Source organism: Symphalangus syndactylus, chromosome 3, assembly GCF_028878055.3.
Source record: "Symphalangus syndactylus isolate Jambi chromosome 3, NHGRI_mSymSyn1-v2.1_pri, whole genome shotgun sequence".
In the NCBI taxonomy this organism is placed as follows: Eukaryota; Metazoa; Chordata; class Mammalia; order Primates; family Hylobatidae; genus Symphalangus; species Symphalangus syndactylus.
The window spans coordinates 123,123,540-123,141,119 of NC_072425.2; the positions used below are offsets into that span (position 1 = coordinate 123,123,540).

At 41.6% G+C, this 17,580-nt stretch overlaps 1 long non-coding RNA gene and 1 pseudogene across 4 annotated transcripts in view; both read left to right on the forward strand.

Moving 5' to 3' along the window:
* LOC134736216 (uncharacterized) overlaps positions 1-17,580 on the forward strand; it is a 361,707-nt gene that overhangs the window by 44,663 nt on the left and 299,464 nt on the right. The gene's annotated exons all lie outside the window — the stretch shown is intronic.
* LOC129478568 (eukaryotic peptide chain release factor GTP-binding subunit ERF3A-like) lies at positions 12,156-17,052 on the forward strand (annotated as a pseudogene).

A 17,580-nucleotide genomic window follows, 5' to 3' on the forward strand; every position in this document is an offset into this window, starting at 1 on the left:
GAAGGCTGATATTAGAAATAAAGGGCTGGACCTTGGATAATGATGACTCAGAAGCATAGATAACTGTTGAAAATATCAGTAGTTACCTTCAATAAAGAGACCTGGTCAAGTAAGTAATACGAAAATATAGAACTTTACATTTATCTAAAATTGTATACTTTTTGATACATTTGATTATTGGATTTTACTTTATGTTTGAATTGTATAAATCATTGACTTTAAACCAGCAACATCCATCTCTGGACAGATAAGCTCAGTAAGTGCAATTGCTTGAGTAAATCAGGCATAAACAGTAGCACAATTAATGCATTTACATTTTGTTCTTTCGTTTTGAACATATTACCCAGATCATCTGTTGCCTTCTGTACTGTGCAAGATCCAGTCAGGAAGACAAAAAATACGCTAAGCATTTCAAATGAAGGGATTTGATACAGGTAATCAGTTACAAAGGCTTTGAAGGCTGGGGAAAAAAGGGGGGAAGCACTGAAGTAATAAGGAAGCAGCTACTACTCTTTGGAATTGAGGTTAAAAAAAAAAAAGAGAGATGTGAGGTGGATTTAGCAGAATCCAGGTACTCAGCTCTCTGAGGAAGGGGCACCTCTGGCTGTTGCTAGATTTCTGAGAGTGTGATGAGGCTGATTCTGGGAGTGCCAAGGGAAGCTGAAGGATGGAACCAAGCTGACAGGAGCAAAATAAATAAATAAATAAATAAAACAAGAACGTCCCTTCTCTCTATTCCTCCAATCCCCCTATAGCATCTCCTGTTGGTAGAAACCAATAGGAACCAGCTAACTTTGCATTCTGGGAAATGTACTTCATATGGCCACAAGGCTGAGTAGAGAAAGAAGGATGAATTTGGAGGTAAAAAACAATATGTGGCCAGGTGCGGTGGCTCATGCCTGTAATCCCAGCACTTTGGGAGGCTGAGGTGGGCAGATCACGAGGTCAGGAGATCAAGACCATCCTGGCTAACACAGTGAAACCCTGTCTCTACTAAAAATACAAAAAATTAGCCAGGTGTGGTGGTGGGTGCCTGTAGTCCCAGCTACTCAGGAGGCTCAGGCAGGAGAACCTGGGAGGCGGAGCTTGCTGTGAGCCGAGATCATGCCACTGCACTCCAGCCTGGGCGACAGAGCGAGACTCTGTCTCAAAAAAAAAATAAATAAAAAAAAAAAAAAAACAACAACAAATATGTAAAAATTTTCCCACCCATTGCTTAAAAGGAAAACAACTGTCTTGAAAACTAGACCAACAGTAAATTACACATAAAGTAGCTTCTGCCTAAGGTGTTATTTTTGGGGTGATGTATTATTAGGCAACCTTTAGTGAATTCGATTGCCTGTGCTATTAAATTCACTACTTAAGCGAATCTTAAGTACCCTTGTTACCACAGCCTAGACATTGAGTTCTTTGGCTCTCACGTAAGTAGAAATTAACACTATGCCAGACAGAAATTTTTCTCAGCCAAGGTTTCACAGGCTTTCATTTCATAGGCTTGTGGCATGAGCACACAAGGGAGCAGCGTACAGCAATGGGATCCTGGTACCAGCTCCTGGAGGGGCTTGGCTCTTGTCATTTTAAGGAAGGTGAGATGGGAAGAGGAGTGACATAGAAATGTCTCTAGGTGGGGTCTTTTTCTCACTTGTGCAGTGGTACCTCATACTCAAATGACCAGAAAATGAGGGTTAAACCCTATCTTGGGTGGAGATTTTAGTATTACAATGAAATTATAATAAAAAAAAAAAAGTCAGTGAAAGGTCAGCACTGGAGTCCGTCTTGTCTTCAGGCAGGTGGTGGACTTGATCAGGTTTTCGGACACAGTCTACCTCTCTCTCTCAGGCTGAAGTGCAGTGGCACCATCTTGGCACACTGCAACCTCTGCCTGCAGGGTTCGAGCAGTTCTCATGCCTCGGCCTCCAGAATACTGGCATCACAGGCATGTGCCACCTCACCCGACTAATTTTTTGTATTTTTTATTGAGACAGAGTTTCATCATGTTGCCAAGGCTGATCTCGGACTCCTGACCTCAAGCGGTCAGTCAGCCTTGGCCGCCCAAACTGCTGGAATTACAGGCCAGAGCCACCACGCCTGGTCAGGTTCTTATCAGGGATGCTGGAGTCTGGCTTCAGGGACTTCAGAAGGCACTATTCAAAGAGATAAATGGTTAGATTCTTCCTTTTATGATTAGGAATTCAGCCTGGTCAGCTAAATTAGGAGAGGTGCCCCTTCCTGCTACGTGACTTGTTAAGGGAGGCAAAAAGGTAGGGGAGAGATACACCCAGATATGAAAGGCCCATCGGGGCCTTGGTGTCATGTCTCTGTGGGGACCAAGTCTTTTCTCTATAATGTCTCAATTCCCCCTAGGAGATTTTAACCTCATTATTCGTTTTTTTTTTTCTTTTGAGACAGAATCTCACTCTGTCACCCAGGCTGGAGTGCAGTGGCGCTATCTCGGCTCAATGTAACCTCTACCTTCTGAGTTCAAGCAATTCTCCTGCCTCAGCTTCCTGAGTAGCTGGGATTACAGGCACATGCCATCATGCCCAGCTAATTTTTTTAATTTTTAGTAGAGACGGGGTTTCACCATGTTGGCCAGGCTGGTCTCAAACTCCTGACCTCAGGTGATCCACGCGCCTCGACCTCCTAAAGTGCTGGGATTAACGCAAGAGCCACCACGCCTGGCCTCAACCTCATTATTCTTAGGGGGAGAAAGGAATGAAAATCTTGTCTTCTATAACTGCTTCATGCTGAACAGGGTCTGTCATCCCTACCTGCTCCAGAGGCATAAAAATCTCTTGCTATCTGATCTAATGATTTACAGGGACTTGCTCCTTCCTGCAGTGGCTCAGGCTGGAACCCTTCGGCCAGCATCAATTTTGTCTGAAACTGTTGCAATCTGGAAGACACGAACTTTACTAAAAGATTAAGTAGACAAGGGCTGAAGATTAGTAATAATAATACAGCTACTTAAGGTTCTAAGAAGGGCAGAAACTAGGTGAGACTTGGGAAGGCACTTTTGGTGATTGACCAGACATAATTTGGGTCAGTTCCCTGCTTAGATCTATGTTACCATGTAGCTTGTTTGGATATTTTTTGTATATTGGTCTCAACCTTTCCAGAGTTATTGATGTAAGTGCAACCAGTTTTCTGGATAACTGCACACACACCCTCCCCTGGTCAGCTAGAACATGGTCTAATCCTAGCCTATTGTTGACAACACCACCAATTGGTCTAGGGAAGCCTGGAGACCTTATAAGCCTTCTCTTATATTTGTGGTCAACTTTTCTGTAATCTGTGCAAGGTTTTTAAAAGTTATTTCATGTTAGGTGAAGCCCCTCAGGGAGCTACCCTTCCCATAGCTGCCACAATTTCTTCCAGGATTAGCTCAGTTGGTCTCTTATATTCTAATTTTGGAAGTAAGGTTATGGACTGTTACTCTATTGGAGCCCAACTGTCTTACAGTAACTTTTCCTTGGAACTGGGGGTGTCCAAACAAGGATAGGCTAAGGCGTGTAAGTTGAATGGGAAGAAGGGTTCTATTTCTCCCTCATAGGACATTGACTGCTACAAAGGAATACATATCCAGGGGCTGTGCCTGCCTGATGGGGTATAGGGGAGTTGAGCCATTTATTCGAACTAAGTTCTCCGGAAGGAATGTTGCTGCTGCATTGGGGTGAAAGAGGTCTTCCCACTGAGCTCTGGGTCTCTGCACCCAGGGAATGCCCTTTCTCCCTTAGGAAGTAGATAAAAGAGCCTCCATGTTATACTCTCCATACCTGTCCAATCTGTACATCATCCCTGTGGAGATGATGGGGTGGAGCCAGTCAGGATGTTTTAGTAAATGAGAGGCAGCATACCAATAGGTGGTATTAGTTTGACATTGTTCACGGATATTGAATGTCATTGGGTAAATTGAGGTTGGACACCAACTATCTACATACATTATATTTGCCCAAGGGCTGGTTCTACAAGGAAAACAGGGGGCTGTCAAGGGTGGACCATTAAGCACGTAGATCTCCTTCCAAATGGATTGGTTATAGATGTCTGTGGGGCACACACATTCAAGTCTTTCTGTTACTTCAATTTGTATAGTCATAGGTGATGGCTTTTCAACATAGTCAGAGGTAAGATTTAATGTCAAATTGGTCTTAGTGGGGACAAATTGGAGCTTAGTTCCTCCCACCTGTAGGTGTGGTGGCAAATCTAACAGTTAGGTTGTTCCTTGAGGTGATAATCCTGGAAAAATTGATGAGTGAGTTTTCTTCTCATTGGGCCCTAGTAGCAAAGAGTATGTGGAAAAGGAGGAAGAGGAAGTTATTTCTCATTGTGATCCTGCCTTAAACCTAGCAAGGACAGAAAGAAAAGGTCCTTACCAGAGGCAGGGGCTGTCCAAAATGGTAGAACAAGAAAATGGTAATTAGGGTGAAGAGAAAAATTAGTTTTCTTATGCTTACTCACAGCATTATGTGTTTGCATCTGGCTATTGGTTCTTGTAAACCTGTAGTGGAGGCCTTCCATTCATTCACGGGAAAAAAGGGGGCTTTCTGGATGAGCCTAGAAACATTCTGGTGAAAGCCTTTTAATTGTGAGAGGCTGGAGATCCCTGGCAGCTTGACTGCAGTTGGAGTAGCTAGGATCACCCAGTCCTAGGGCTCTTTCACTTAGGCAACCATTGATCCTCTGGGGAGCCTTCTTTCCAAATCTTAAGGAGGACTTGGTCTCCTGGGTTGACCTGTAGAGGAGATTCTCCCTCTTTTATAGAAGTTGATGGTACTGTATTCCCAAAATGTAATATTGCTGTGTGAATCTGATCCAAATTGATAATACCATATGTTTTGACTCATTTCTCAGTCCAGTAAAATGTCAGTAGTGAGGAGGGGCCTCCTGTAATCCATTTCAAATGGACTGGGCTTTAGGTTACTCTTTGGGGCAGTGTGAATCCAAGAGTGCAATAGGAAATAGCCTTATCCAGGTTTGCTATGTTTCTTGAAATAACTTTGCCAAAGTTCTTTTAAGGGTATGATTCATCCTTTCTACCTTTCCTCAGGATTGGGGATGCCAACAGTCATGTATTTATAATCTATTCTCAGGACTGCCAAAAAGCTTTGAGTGATTTTAGCTACGAAAGAGGGTCTATTGTTGCCCACCCTTTGGAAGACTGAGTTGAGGAGTTATTTCTTTTAGGAAACTTTCACAAACATCGGTGGCCTTTTCAGACTGGGTGGGATATGCTTTGATCCAGCCAGCAAAAGTGTCCATGAAAATGAGAAGGTATTTCTATCCCAAAAGAGAGGGCATCTGGGTAATATTTATTTGTTAGTCTTCCATAGGGTAGTTTCCCTGGTGTTGGACTGGCTTGACTAGGGCAAGAGGAACCGGTTGAGTCTGGGGATTGTTTTGAATATATAAGTCACAGGCCATGGTTACTTGACTTACAGTCTTTCTTGGCCCCTTTCCAGAAGAGGTATTTTGTACCAATTCCCAAAAGATACCCCTCCTATAGTGAGTAACTTCATGTAGGTACTAAATAAATTTTCACTGCCAAGTGCCAGGGATAAGGACTTTATTGTCCTTAACCAACCACCTGGAACTCCTCGTTTCCTATTCCCACTTCTCAGTGTCATCCTGTTCTTGTTGGGAGTATTGAGGTTAGCTGGGAAGTCCCAAAGGATTGATTATTAGTGCCACGACCTGGTCATCTTTCTGTGCTTAAGCTGCTTATTTTGTGGTCCTGTCAGCTAATTTCCTTGGCTAATAAGAAATCTGTCCCTCCAATGGCCTTTGGGGTGAATGACTTCCACCTGGCCAGGGAATTGTACAACTTCCAGAAGAGCTAAGACTAGTTCCCTATGCTTTATTGGGAAATTTTTAGCTGTTAGCATCCCCCTTTTCTTCCAGATGGCAGTGTGGGCATATAAGATATGAAACACATACTTTTAGTCAGTAAAAATGTTTAGTTTGTTTTTGCTTTTCTCAGCTGCAAAACCCTAGTTAAAACAAATAATTTGGCCTTTTGAACTGAGGTCAGAGTGGGAACAGCTTCTGCTGAGAAGCTCTTCTTTTTGGACTTTGGAGTCCTACTTTTTAGACACCTTCTTCCATTAAGCTTCCTTCCATGAGGAAACCATTCTACTTCTGAATTGTCAAGGGGCTCATCCTGGAGTTCAGGCCTAATGGAATAGGTCTATTCTATTGTCTCAGTGTGTTGATGAATTAGGCCTTCATGTCTGCAACAGGGAGTAAAGTGACAGGGATCAAAATCTGACACTGTAGAACGTCCAGAGTGTCTAATAAAAGAGCTTGATGAGTCAATGGTGTTCCTTCATCCCCAGTATAGTCTGGACTTGATTACAACTTCTAGGTACTGACCCAAGGTAAGTTTAGAGGCCTCATTAACCAGGAGGGTAGTAGCTGCCACTGAACCAACGCTGGGCAATGGAATACTGTTGTAAGCCACTGGCCACTGGTTTGGCCCTAGCTTCTCTGTTAGAATCCCCAAAGCCGTTCCCTGCTTTTCATATATATATAAGGTGAAGGGTTCATCTGGGTTAGGAAGCCCAAGTGATGGGATTTGGCTTAACTCAGTTTTTAAGTCCTCAAAAGCTTGATGACAATTCTTATCTCTTTGCAGGAGTACCCTTTTCCCCTCTTGAGCACTTTGTATAGGGGCTTAGCAATTAAGCCATGATTAGGAATCCATATTCAGCAGAAACTGGTCAAATCAATAATACCCTGTATCTGTTTCCTGGTTTGTGGGGGCAGCAATACATCAATTGCCCTTTTCTGATCCATAGCCAAGGCTCAGGCACTGGGAGTGAGAACAAATTCTAGATTTTGGGCCCTTTACAGGGAGATTTGGACCTTAGCCAATGAAACTTTGTATCCCTGTTCATTAAGTTTAGGGTCTTAATGATATTATGGTCAGAGTCTTTCTTAGTCAGATTGGCAGTCCTCAGGTCATCTGTATATTGCAATATGGCCCGTACTCTGAAATCTAGTTCTGTCAATTCGGCTGCCAAGGCATTCCCAAATAGGTGAAGGCATCCCAGAAGCCCTGTGGGAACACTTTCCAGGTGTGCTGAGCGGTTTCTAAGATACTGGGGATCCCTCCATTCAAGGGCAGAAATATATTGGGAATTAAGGTGCAGAGGTATGCAGATGAATGTATCTTTAAGTCCAGCATGGTGAAGTATTGTGCATCCCCAGGAATCTGGGTGAGCAGTGTATACAAGTTGAGTACCGTCAGATGAATGGAAGCCACAGCTGCATGTATAGCTCATAGCTCTTGCACAAACCAATATTCCCCATTTGGCTTTTAGATGGGAAGTATAGGAATGTTATAGGGTCATTGATGGGCCTTTATTAATCCATGTTTTAGGAACTTGGTAAGTAATGACTGAATTCCCTTTAGGGATTCAGGTCTTAGAGGATATTGTCTTTTCCATGCCTATTCTACTCCTGGTTTTAGCTTTACTTCAGTAGGGGAAACTAAACAGCTCACCCTGGAACTGTAATGTCCCATACTACTGTGTTAACTTAAATTCAAATTTCATCAGGGATAGAGGAAATGTTAATATCCACTAGCTGTAGTGAGGCTAACAAATTGATCTCTTGTCCTTTGTCTACTGACACCTTGAAGCTATCTTTTTCTGACGAGATAGAAGCCCCCAATGTGCTCAGCAGATTCCTACCAAACACTAAAGTGGGGCATTCAGGAATATGTAGGGAAAAATGAGTTATAACTTCAGAACCAGCCTCACAGACAAGAGGAAAAGTATACTGTCTTACCTTAAATCATCCATCTATTCTTATCACCAGACAGCCATGACTGGAGAGGAGGCTTACAGACTTAGGACAGAATTATCTGCTCCAGTATCAATAAGAAATTCAGTTTTCCTAGGCTGCCCTGGAGTGATGATGATGCAGGTGGGGGTTGGGTGGATTCTTGGGTGCCATTAGTCAGTGGCACAGTCTCCCTCATGGGAGAGATTTTCCAAGACGAGGATCCTGTCTGGAAAGTCAGCTGACCTCCCTGCTTTGAGGTGGTCAGGACAATCTCTTTTCCAGTGCCCATCCTTCTGGCAATATGTGTATTGGTTACGTCCCACATTGGGCAATTGTCTCTTGTCTCTGGTATTCTCTACCTTTTTGGGTTGCCTGAGGTGGAGGGCTAATCAAGGTAGCCAAAAGCTGTATTTTCTTGATCAGCCTGATATCTTTTTCCTTTGCTTTGTCCTGTCCCTGTTGTTGAAAACCTTAAAAGCCTTTGCTACCAATACTGACAGAGGGGCTTGGGGCCCTGTCTCTGACTTTTGTAACTTCCTTCTAAATATTAGGAGTGAACTGGGTGATAAAATGCAAATTGCATAGCCAACAAGGCTATCCCCTCTGGCAACTCTGGATTAACATTAATTAGTATACTTGCTGAAGGCTTCTGTAACACAGCTGAGGAGATTCTTCACCAGCCCAGCCTGAGCTACTTCCCCAACCTTGTCATAATTCACAGCCTTCTTCATGCATTTTCTCATCCCTTCAGCCACGTAGATAATAAAATGCTCCATCCTACATTTGTCTATTTCATCACTAAGGTCCCACCAGGGGTCCTGCTCAGGGATTGTCTTCCCCAAAGCTTGATAAACAGCATATGAGGCATTGGCCTGTACAAATGAGTCAGCATGTGCCCTTGCCCTTTCACGAATCTGGACCTTTTCATCTGGGGTGGCACAGTTGTCTAAAATCACCATCACATCCTAAAAGGTTAGGGTGAAGCTCAGACATAGTTTTACAAATTCCTCCCTGAACTTATTGGGGTCCTCTGAGAACTGGCCAAACTTTTCTTTACATACTCAGATCTGCCATGGAGAAGGGGACGTGAACATGAATTATTCTCCCTACCCATTTGCTATCTCCTTTAGGGGATAGAGGCCCTGGACTGGGGGTGAGGTAAAAGTAGGTGCCAGCTTGGAACTCAGTCAGACCCCCAAAGGGGATAGTGGATAGAGCTCTGGCCTTAAAGCCTCTAGTTCTCTATGGGCCTGATCCAGGTATGGTGTAGATTCAGGGGCCAAAGGAGGCCTTGAACCTGAAAGAGGGCTGGAGGGTTACTGTGTATCAGGCCTGGGGTCAGGAAGATTAGGTGGTGACTGTAATAGTGGATCAATGGGTAGGTCCGGCACTTGCTTCTCAACCCCAGGCAATAAGCTGGGAATGGTAGATGCCATCATGCATATGTGACGTGAGTCCAATAATCCAGGATCTTGATACAACTTCATAAAAATTTGCACGTAAGATATTTCTTCCCACCTCTGTGACTGCTTATAAAACAAGTTTAGCTGTAAAGTAGCATTATACCTAAGAGACTCATAATGTTCATTGCTGCTAATCTCCCAGTGGGTTCTGGGGCCAGGTGATGTTACAAAGAGAGATTACTTTCTTTTTCTTTAGGTCTTCTAGCTTAAATTGCCCCCAGTTGGAGAGAATATATCCTAGAAGAGAGTCACGGGGAACACTGAGATCATTGCTCAGTGTCTAATCCTGCCTCTCCTGTTACCTTTGATTAAAGATCCTGGTAGAGGGAAAAGTATCAGGGAATTAGTCTTGATGTAATTCAAGACCCTTTAAGCCCACTAGTCAGCCCAGGATTCCCTTGGATGGAGGAATCCTTGTCCTCAGGGATCAGAGAGGAAAACACAGAAATAACAGACATAGTTGTTTCACACTAGCTGCTAAGGAATGGTTGCCCTACAAGGCTAGGAATGCCCATGGTGTGTGTAGTTGAAAGAGTGCACTTGTACAGGCCACAAGTGTACAGTACACTTGTGTTGTGTTGAAGATGGGCAGTAGTAGGTGCCAAGGTAACTCATCCACTCTTGAGGAAGAAGGCCCCCATTGCTCAAAACTGCTTTTACCTCATTTAGAACCCAGGCCAAACAGGAGGAGGGGGTGAAAGCTGAAGGACTGAGCTCGGACAATTATAACTGCTCCACCTTTGCCCAGGCCACAATGGGCCAAACTTGAAGGAGGAAGTGATGGGGGGAAATTAGGGCTATCAAAAAGATCATGGAGTGGGAGCTCTTGAATCTCAGAGTAAAATAAAGAGGAAGTGAAATATTGAAAGATCAGTATTTTGGTGAGGAGTTCAATTGGACAAAGTTTTCCCAATCAGAAGCAATGAGAGTGGAGAGTTTCCTATAAAAAAGAAAATGGTTCCAGTGTTCTGCCTGGGAGGTACTTCCTGGGGCAGACAAAAGGGAGAGCACTCGAGTCTCACTGGACGGTGGAATGAGGGCAAGGAGGAAATTTAGGGAGAAAACCTTTTCCTTCATTTCAGGGAGAAAATAGGAGAATATGAAATTTCTGATAGTTCTCTGCAAATGAGCCAGGTTTAAAGGGAGTGGGTGTGAGAGAGAAAGAAGGAGAAGAAAAGAGACAAGGGAAGGAAAGGAAGGTTGTGAGGCTTCCAGCCACTGCACAGTGCAGAGTCAATGTCGTCACCACTCTTGCTAGTCTCCCATCAGGGAGAGCCTCAGCATCCTAGATCTTCACAATGTCAGATGAATCCCTCCCACCTTTGCAAGTCACAAGTCAAGGTGAACTGTTTCCAGCCAGAGGAAGCTAAGGGTACTTTTGGCTGAAATGAGTAAGACTGTAGGTGGCCCTCTGAGATAATCAGAGGAATAAAGTTGGAAGATGGGGAAAGAGAGGGGGAAGGGGAAAAAGAAAGAAAAAAATTAAGAGAGAAATAAAGAGCCCAAAGAACCTGGGCATGCAGCAGGACTCATCCCAGCCATTGTTCTTTGGGTTGATCAAGCCCGACTGCCTACCTCCTCAACCAGTCTAGCAGGTTTCTTGGAAATTACTCAGAATCTGATGTCAGCCAGTCAGAGGGGTTCTTAAAACCTAGCACAGAGGGGACTAGGACCTCTTACTCCAGAAATCCCTAAGCCAATCAAGAGGGAAAAGAAAATGAGGGGCAGGGCTCAGAAGGAGAACAAAAGTACCTTGGGCCAAGAGAGGACTCACTGGCTGCAGAGACACTGAAGCAAATATTTCAAGTGGCCGCTTCATCTATCACAAGGTCACATTCTGGAGGTCTTGCTAGTTCTCCAGTGTTTCTCCTTAGGGAAATATCCTCACTTACGGGTCCAAGGCTGTTACTGAAGCCCGGACCCCACATTTGTTGGTTCTTGCATAAGTAGAAATTAACACCAGGATAAACAGAAATTTTTCTTGGCCAAGATTTAATAGATTTGTGAATCAAACATACAAGGAAGCAGCATATAGGAAAGGAATCCTGGTACCAGCTCCCCAAGGGCTCAGTTCTCATTATTTTAAGGAAGGTGATGTGGGAAAAGGAATGATGTACAAGCAATGTTTAGATGGTTTTTTTTATACAGTTGCATAGTGGGGCATCATGCTCTAACATGTATCACATGACTAGAAAATGGGGGTTAAGCCTTACTCTCAGTGGAGATTTTAGTATTTCAATGAGATTATAATGAGGGAAAAGTCAATGGAAGGTCAGGACTGGAGTCCATCTTGTCTTCTGGCAGCTGGATATGCTGCCTAAGAAAACAAAAATGGTCCGAGGTTTATATTGGGAATGCTAGAGTCTTGCTTCAGCAACCTCAGAAGGCATCCATCCCTCAGAGATAAATGGTCAGATGCTTCCTTTTATGGTTAGCAATTCAGCCTGGTCAGCTAAGTTAGGAGAGCCCTCCCCTACCTGTTACATGACTTGGGTCAGCTTGTTAAGGAAGGCAAAAGGCAGGAGAGGAATATGTCCAGATACCTAAGGCCCATCGGGAGCCTGGTTACTGGGTCACTTGTCTGCTGGGACCAAGTCTCTTTTTTATACTATCTTCCACTGACTTGCATTCCAAGTACAATAGTTCTTTCAACAGAGCCAGTAGTCTTTTTCTTCTTGGATACTGCCATCTTCCTATCTCCATGATGCTGAAATTTTGGTTACAGTACCCTTAGAAAAAGATTCCCTCTCTCTTCTATCAATAGACAGATAACTTTCCTCCTCAAGTTCTTGCCTTGCCAATGCCTCCCTCTCATCTTGATTTTCCAGTATTAGTTGGCCAACAGGGTCTGCTGCTTCCTCTCTGGGTCCAGCTTGGCTGGTTCTATCCTACTTAGGTGTTTTAGATATGGCTGCTTTTCAGAGGTCAAGCATCTCTGACTTGAAGAAGTGCACAGCTGAACAGATGGGTTTAATAAAACTTGAGATTATTTCACTCTCCAGAATCTCCAAGTCATTTTATATTGTTATTTCTAGGCCTTCCAAATACTACCATGCCTTGCATGAACCAAAACATTTCTTCCATGAAAATGACTGCCTTGTCAAGCTAAGCGCACATTCTGTCAATTGTCCAGCTTCATGCCAGCAGAGGGCAGGCAGGACAGATAATATCCACAGACAATCTCTGATCCTCAGATTACCTAATACATATGTTGATCCTGTACAGAATAACTCTGGGAATTATATCAAGATTGTTAATCCTTGGCAAAAGGGTCTATTTGTCTTATCAAGGCATAAATTGATTAGCTGCCTAAAAGCTCTGGTACTTTTAGAATTTAGAAATGTTTTTGTATTAAGCTTTCTGGAAAGAATTGTTTTCCCAAGCCCATCTGATCCCCACAATTTAAACCAATAATTTAATATCTTGACTAAGCATCAGAATCATACCTGCAGCTTATTAAAAATGCAGATGCATAATCCTCATTCCAGACTTACTAAAGAGATGACCTGAGTGTTGGGCCCCAGTATACCTGTAAAAGCGTATACATTGTTTTGATATATAATCGGAATTGAGAATTCCAGATTTCCAACCCTGGGGAAATAAAAAGCATTGTTTAACCACTATTGGCTGCTTTGTGTTGTTGGCTTCAAAGAGCTCTTTCAATAAATGTTAGTCTGAGGATCTTAACAAGATTTATTCAGTGTTAAGTACTGAAAATGATTTTCCTTATTGGTTTGCTTATTTATTTATTTACTTATTTCCGTGGTGCTGCTGTTTGTTTTCAGTCTTTAAAATGGCCAAGAGTTGTTAAGTCATGCTGTAGTATATTTCCATTTGGCTCTGTTGTGTACATTAAAGCTCCCCTCAGGTGGGTAGAAAGGATGATAAAGCATATTTAGGTAGCATCTCTGGACTCCTTGATATAAACTGTAATTTTGGCTGCATTACTCAATGGGTGGTTGATCACCTCACTTACAGGGCTCAATAAAAGCTCAAGGTTTAAGTAAGAGGCCTGAAATCTTGGAAGGGAAAGTTGTTCTGTTCCGGAAGATTGCATTGGACAGAGTCTCAGTGAAATCCTGCTCAGAGTATCCAAAACATGGAGACCATGCAACTGTTTTCAAGATGGTAAAGAAACTGACTTACTATAAAAATAATAACTTTATGAAGAAATATAGGCAGGTATCTGAGAGAATGAGGGAAAGTAAATAGCTCTAAGGATGAGGAAACAAATTTATTAAAAGTCTAGGTTCTGGAAGGAGAGGTAGTTAGGAGTTTCCTGTGAAGGCTATGATTAGTCATTACCAACTAAAAATTACTGGGCCAGCTTTGCCAGCAGGCATTTGAAATTGTACATTCTATTCAGTGTTGTAAAGTTGGTTTAATGTAAGAACATCAATGCACATAATATACTATATCAATAGGTAAAGCCAGATCTATAAGATTTTAATAGTTTGCTAAAAGACATTTGCTAAAAGTAATTTATTATTTTTAAAAATATAACAAAAATAATAGTTTTCCACAATATAATAAAGAACAACTAAGATTATGTCAATCAGTGCTGACAAGAGTATGATGAAACAGGCACTTTCATTAATTGTTTGTGTCAGTGTAAACTGGTTCAAGAACTTTGAAAAATAATTGAATCTATGTATTTCATGAGACAGATAACCTTTGACACATTAATTCAAATTTTGTCATTCTTTCTTAAAAAAAATCCAAAATAATGATAAAAGCTCCAAGCATAGAGATATTAGTTTGAGAATTAGTTATTAAAATAAAGAAAATTAGAAGTAACTATATGAGGGATATCCACAATATCTGAGTGTGCCTGCCTTAAGTTTAAACACAATTTTTGCATGCATATCCTTTACATATCCAGTTATTTATGTGTAAATTATACACATGTACTCATGTGTTAATATATTCTGTTACATGATAATATATATTATATAGGCCTACACACAAGAGAAATTGAAAAAGGATGAATTAACATGACATCAGTAATATTTTTTGGTTAGGACATAGTGATTGAGTATACCTTCTATTTTTGAAAATGTTGATTTAAGATTATCTATTGCAGCAATTCCATGGTCTGCATTTAAGACCACTGTTTTTAATACTTTTTAAAAATCAAGCTTATTTTGACAAAATTTGCACAAATTCATGCTTTTAAAGAATACAGTTTAATGAGTTTTGACAAATGTATGTAGTTCTCTAACCACTACCACAATCAAGATAAAGAATATTTCCCTAACCTCAAGAAGTCTCCCTGTTCCTCTTTTCAGTAAATGTCCTGCCCCTAACCCCAGCTCCTGGCAATTACTCGATTTCTCTCCCTATAATTTTTTCCCTTTTGTTTTCACAAAGCTAACAAAAATAATGAAAAGAGTCTTCCTCCATATAATAAAGAGCAACTAAGATTATGCCAATCAGTGCTGATGAGAGCCAGAACTTTTCCTTTTCCGGAGAGTCTTACACATTGTAGCATTTTTGTATCTGGCTTCTTTCATGTTGCATAATGCTTTTGAGGTTTAAACATCCTGTTGAATTTATCGGTAGTTTATTACTGTTTTATTTATGGGTAGTATTTCTTATATAGATATACAACAATTCATTCATCAGTTGATGGATATTCTGGTTGTTTGCAGTTTTGGGCTATTATGAATATGACTGCTATAAACAATTGTATACAGTCTCTGTGTAAATATATGTTTTAATTCTCTTGGGTAAGTACCTAAGAGTGATATTTCTGCTCATATGGTAAGTGCACATTTTCTAAAGTGGGCAAACCATTGTGCATCACCACCAGCAGTGAATGAGCATCCTAGTCTTCCACATCCTCACTAGCACTTTATGTATCCATTAAAAGTATTTTTTTTTTTTGTCATTCTAGTAAGTCTGTGTTATGGGCTGAATGGTATCCCTCCAAAATTCATATGTGGCAGTCCTATGTCATATGGCAGTCCAAATTCATATGTCCCAGTACATCAGAGTGTGATCTTATTCGGTGATAGGGTCTTTACAGAGGTAATCAAGTTAAAATGAAGTCACTAGTGTGAGTCCTAATCCAAAATGACTGGTCTCCTCATAAGACGAGAAGATTAGGGAAGCATGTAGAAGAAATAAGTGAAGCAGAGCCAGGAGATGGTTCCTGGGTAGATGTAAGGCCAACAGAGAAAAGTGCCCAGGAAATAATGAAGGAGGAAGATGAAATACCAAAACCTAAATCTGTGGTTGTGTCACCATGCAGTCCTAAAAGGCACTCATGCCTGTAATCCCAGCACTTTGGGAGGCTAAGGTGAGAGGATTGCTTGAAGCCAGGAGTTCAAGAGCAACACCCTGGGCCACATAGCAAGACCCCATCTCTTAAAAGAAAAAAAAAATACCGGTGCATGGTGCATGGCGGTGTGCACCAGTAGTCCCAGCTACTCCAAAGGCTGAGTTGGGAAGATCATATGAGCCCAGGAGTTCAAGGTTACATTAAGCCCCTCATACCACAGCACTCCAGCCTGGGTAACAGAGAGAGAGGTCTTGTCTCAAAAGAAAATGCAGTGTACATTGCACATGTAGATGCTGGCAATTCAACCACTGGAAGACAAATAGTGTATTTGACTGAAATGGGTGAAAACAGGGCACTTGAAATGCATGAAACATAAGTTAAAGAAAAAAACCAGAGACTCTTAGTACTTGTCTTGAATCTTAGACACAAATCAGGAAAATTGAGACAAGGATAAAACAACAGAAGCGGGTTTTGCCTATTTTGAAACTGAAAAGAAGTATTTTACAATTATAGATGCCTCTGGTCACAAGAGCTTCATCCCAAATACAATTGGTGGTGACTCTCAAGCTGATTTGGCTGTGCTGGTAATCTCAGCCAGGAGAAGAGAGCTTGAAATTGGATTTGATAAAAGGACAAACAAGAGAACTTGCAATGTTAGCAAAGACAGCAAGTGTGAAACACTTAATTCTGTTTATCAATAAGATGAATGATCCAAGAGCAAATTGGAGCAATGAGAGATATGAAGAATATAAAGAGAAACTAGTGCCATTTTGAAAAAAGTTGGCTTCACTCCCAAAAACTGCATTCACTTTATGCCTGCTCAGGACTAACTGGAGGAAATTTCAAAGAGCAATTGAATTTCTGTACTTAGTACATTGGATTACCATTTATTACATATCTAGGTAATTTGTCAGACTTCAATAGATCAGTGGCTGTACCAATCAGGCTGCCAATTTTGGATAAGTACAAGGATATGGGCACTGTTGTCCTGGGAAAGCTGGAATCAGGCGGTCTGTTTGTAAAGGCCAGCAGCTTGTGACGATGCCAAAAAAGCACAATGTGGAAGGTCTTGGAATACTTGCCAATGATGTAGAAGCTGATACTGTAGCCCCAGACGAAAAGCTCAAAATCAGACTGAAAGGAGTTGAAGAAGAGGAAATTCTTCCAGGATTAATACTTCATGATGTTAATAATCGTGGTCATTCTGGAGGCACATTTGGTGCTTAGATAGTGATTACAGAGCATAGATCTATCATCTGCCCAGAATTTAATTCAGTGCTGCAAATTCACACCTGTATCGAGGAAGTCAAAATAACAGCCTCAATCTGCTTGGTAGATCGAAAATGAGACTCAACCTTATTTTGTGAAGCAAGATCAAGTATGCATTGCTCATTTAAGGAGAGCAGGAACCATCTGCCTTGAGACTTTAAAGACTTCCTCAGATGGGTCATTTTACCTTAACAGATGAGGGCAAGACTTGCAAATGGAAAAGTTCTAAAACTGGTTCCAGAGAATAACTAAGCATTTTCTTGATGATCTTGCACAATACTGTGAGAAAAATTGACTGCAAAAAGCCTATCACATATCAGCTTCTCTAATTTTTTGCCCATTGGTCAACCTCTCCCCATATTTGCAAAGTGAAAATTCACAGCAAAAGTCCACATTGTGTCACTTTCTTATATTTAGAGTTCTGCTATGCCACTGTTGAATTTTTAAAATATTTTCCCTCTTTTTCATACTCTGCTTCCTTGGATGGATTTGGCAATAGCTTTGTAAGTCAGGTGGACGTAATTGCCTGTAATAATGAAAACCCTACAACAATTTGTTTTTCATTTTCTCCTTAGGCATACTTAGTATTTTTCCCCCAGGCAGATGATTCTGAGTGTGCAAGAATGTGTGCACATGTTAGACAACTACCATTTTAATAAAGTATTCAATTTGAAAAAAGAAGAGAAGATTGATTAGGACATAAACGGTTACAGAGGGACGACCTTGTGAAGACACAGGGAGAAGATGGCCCTCAGTAAGCCAAGGGGAGAAACCTCAGAA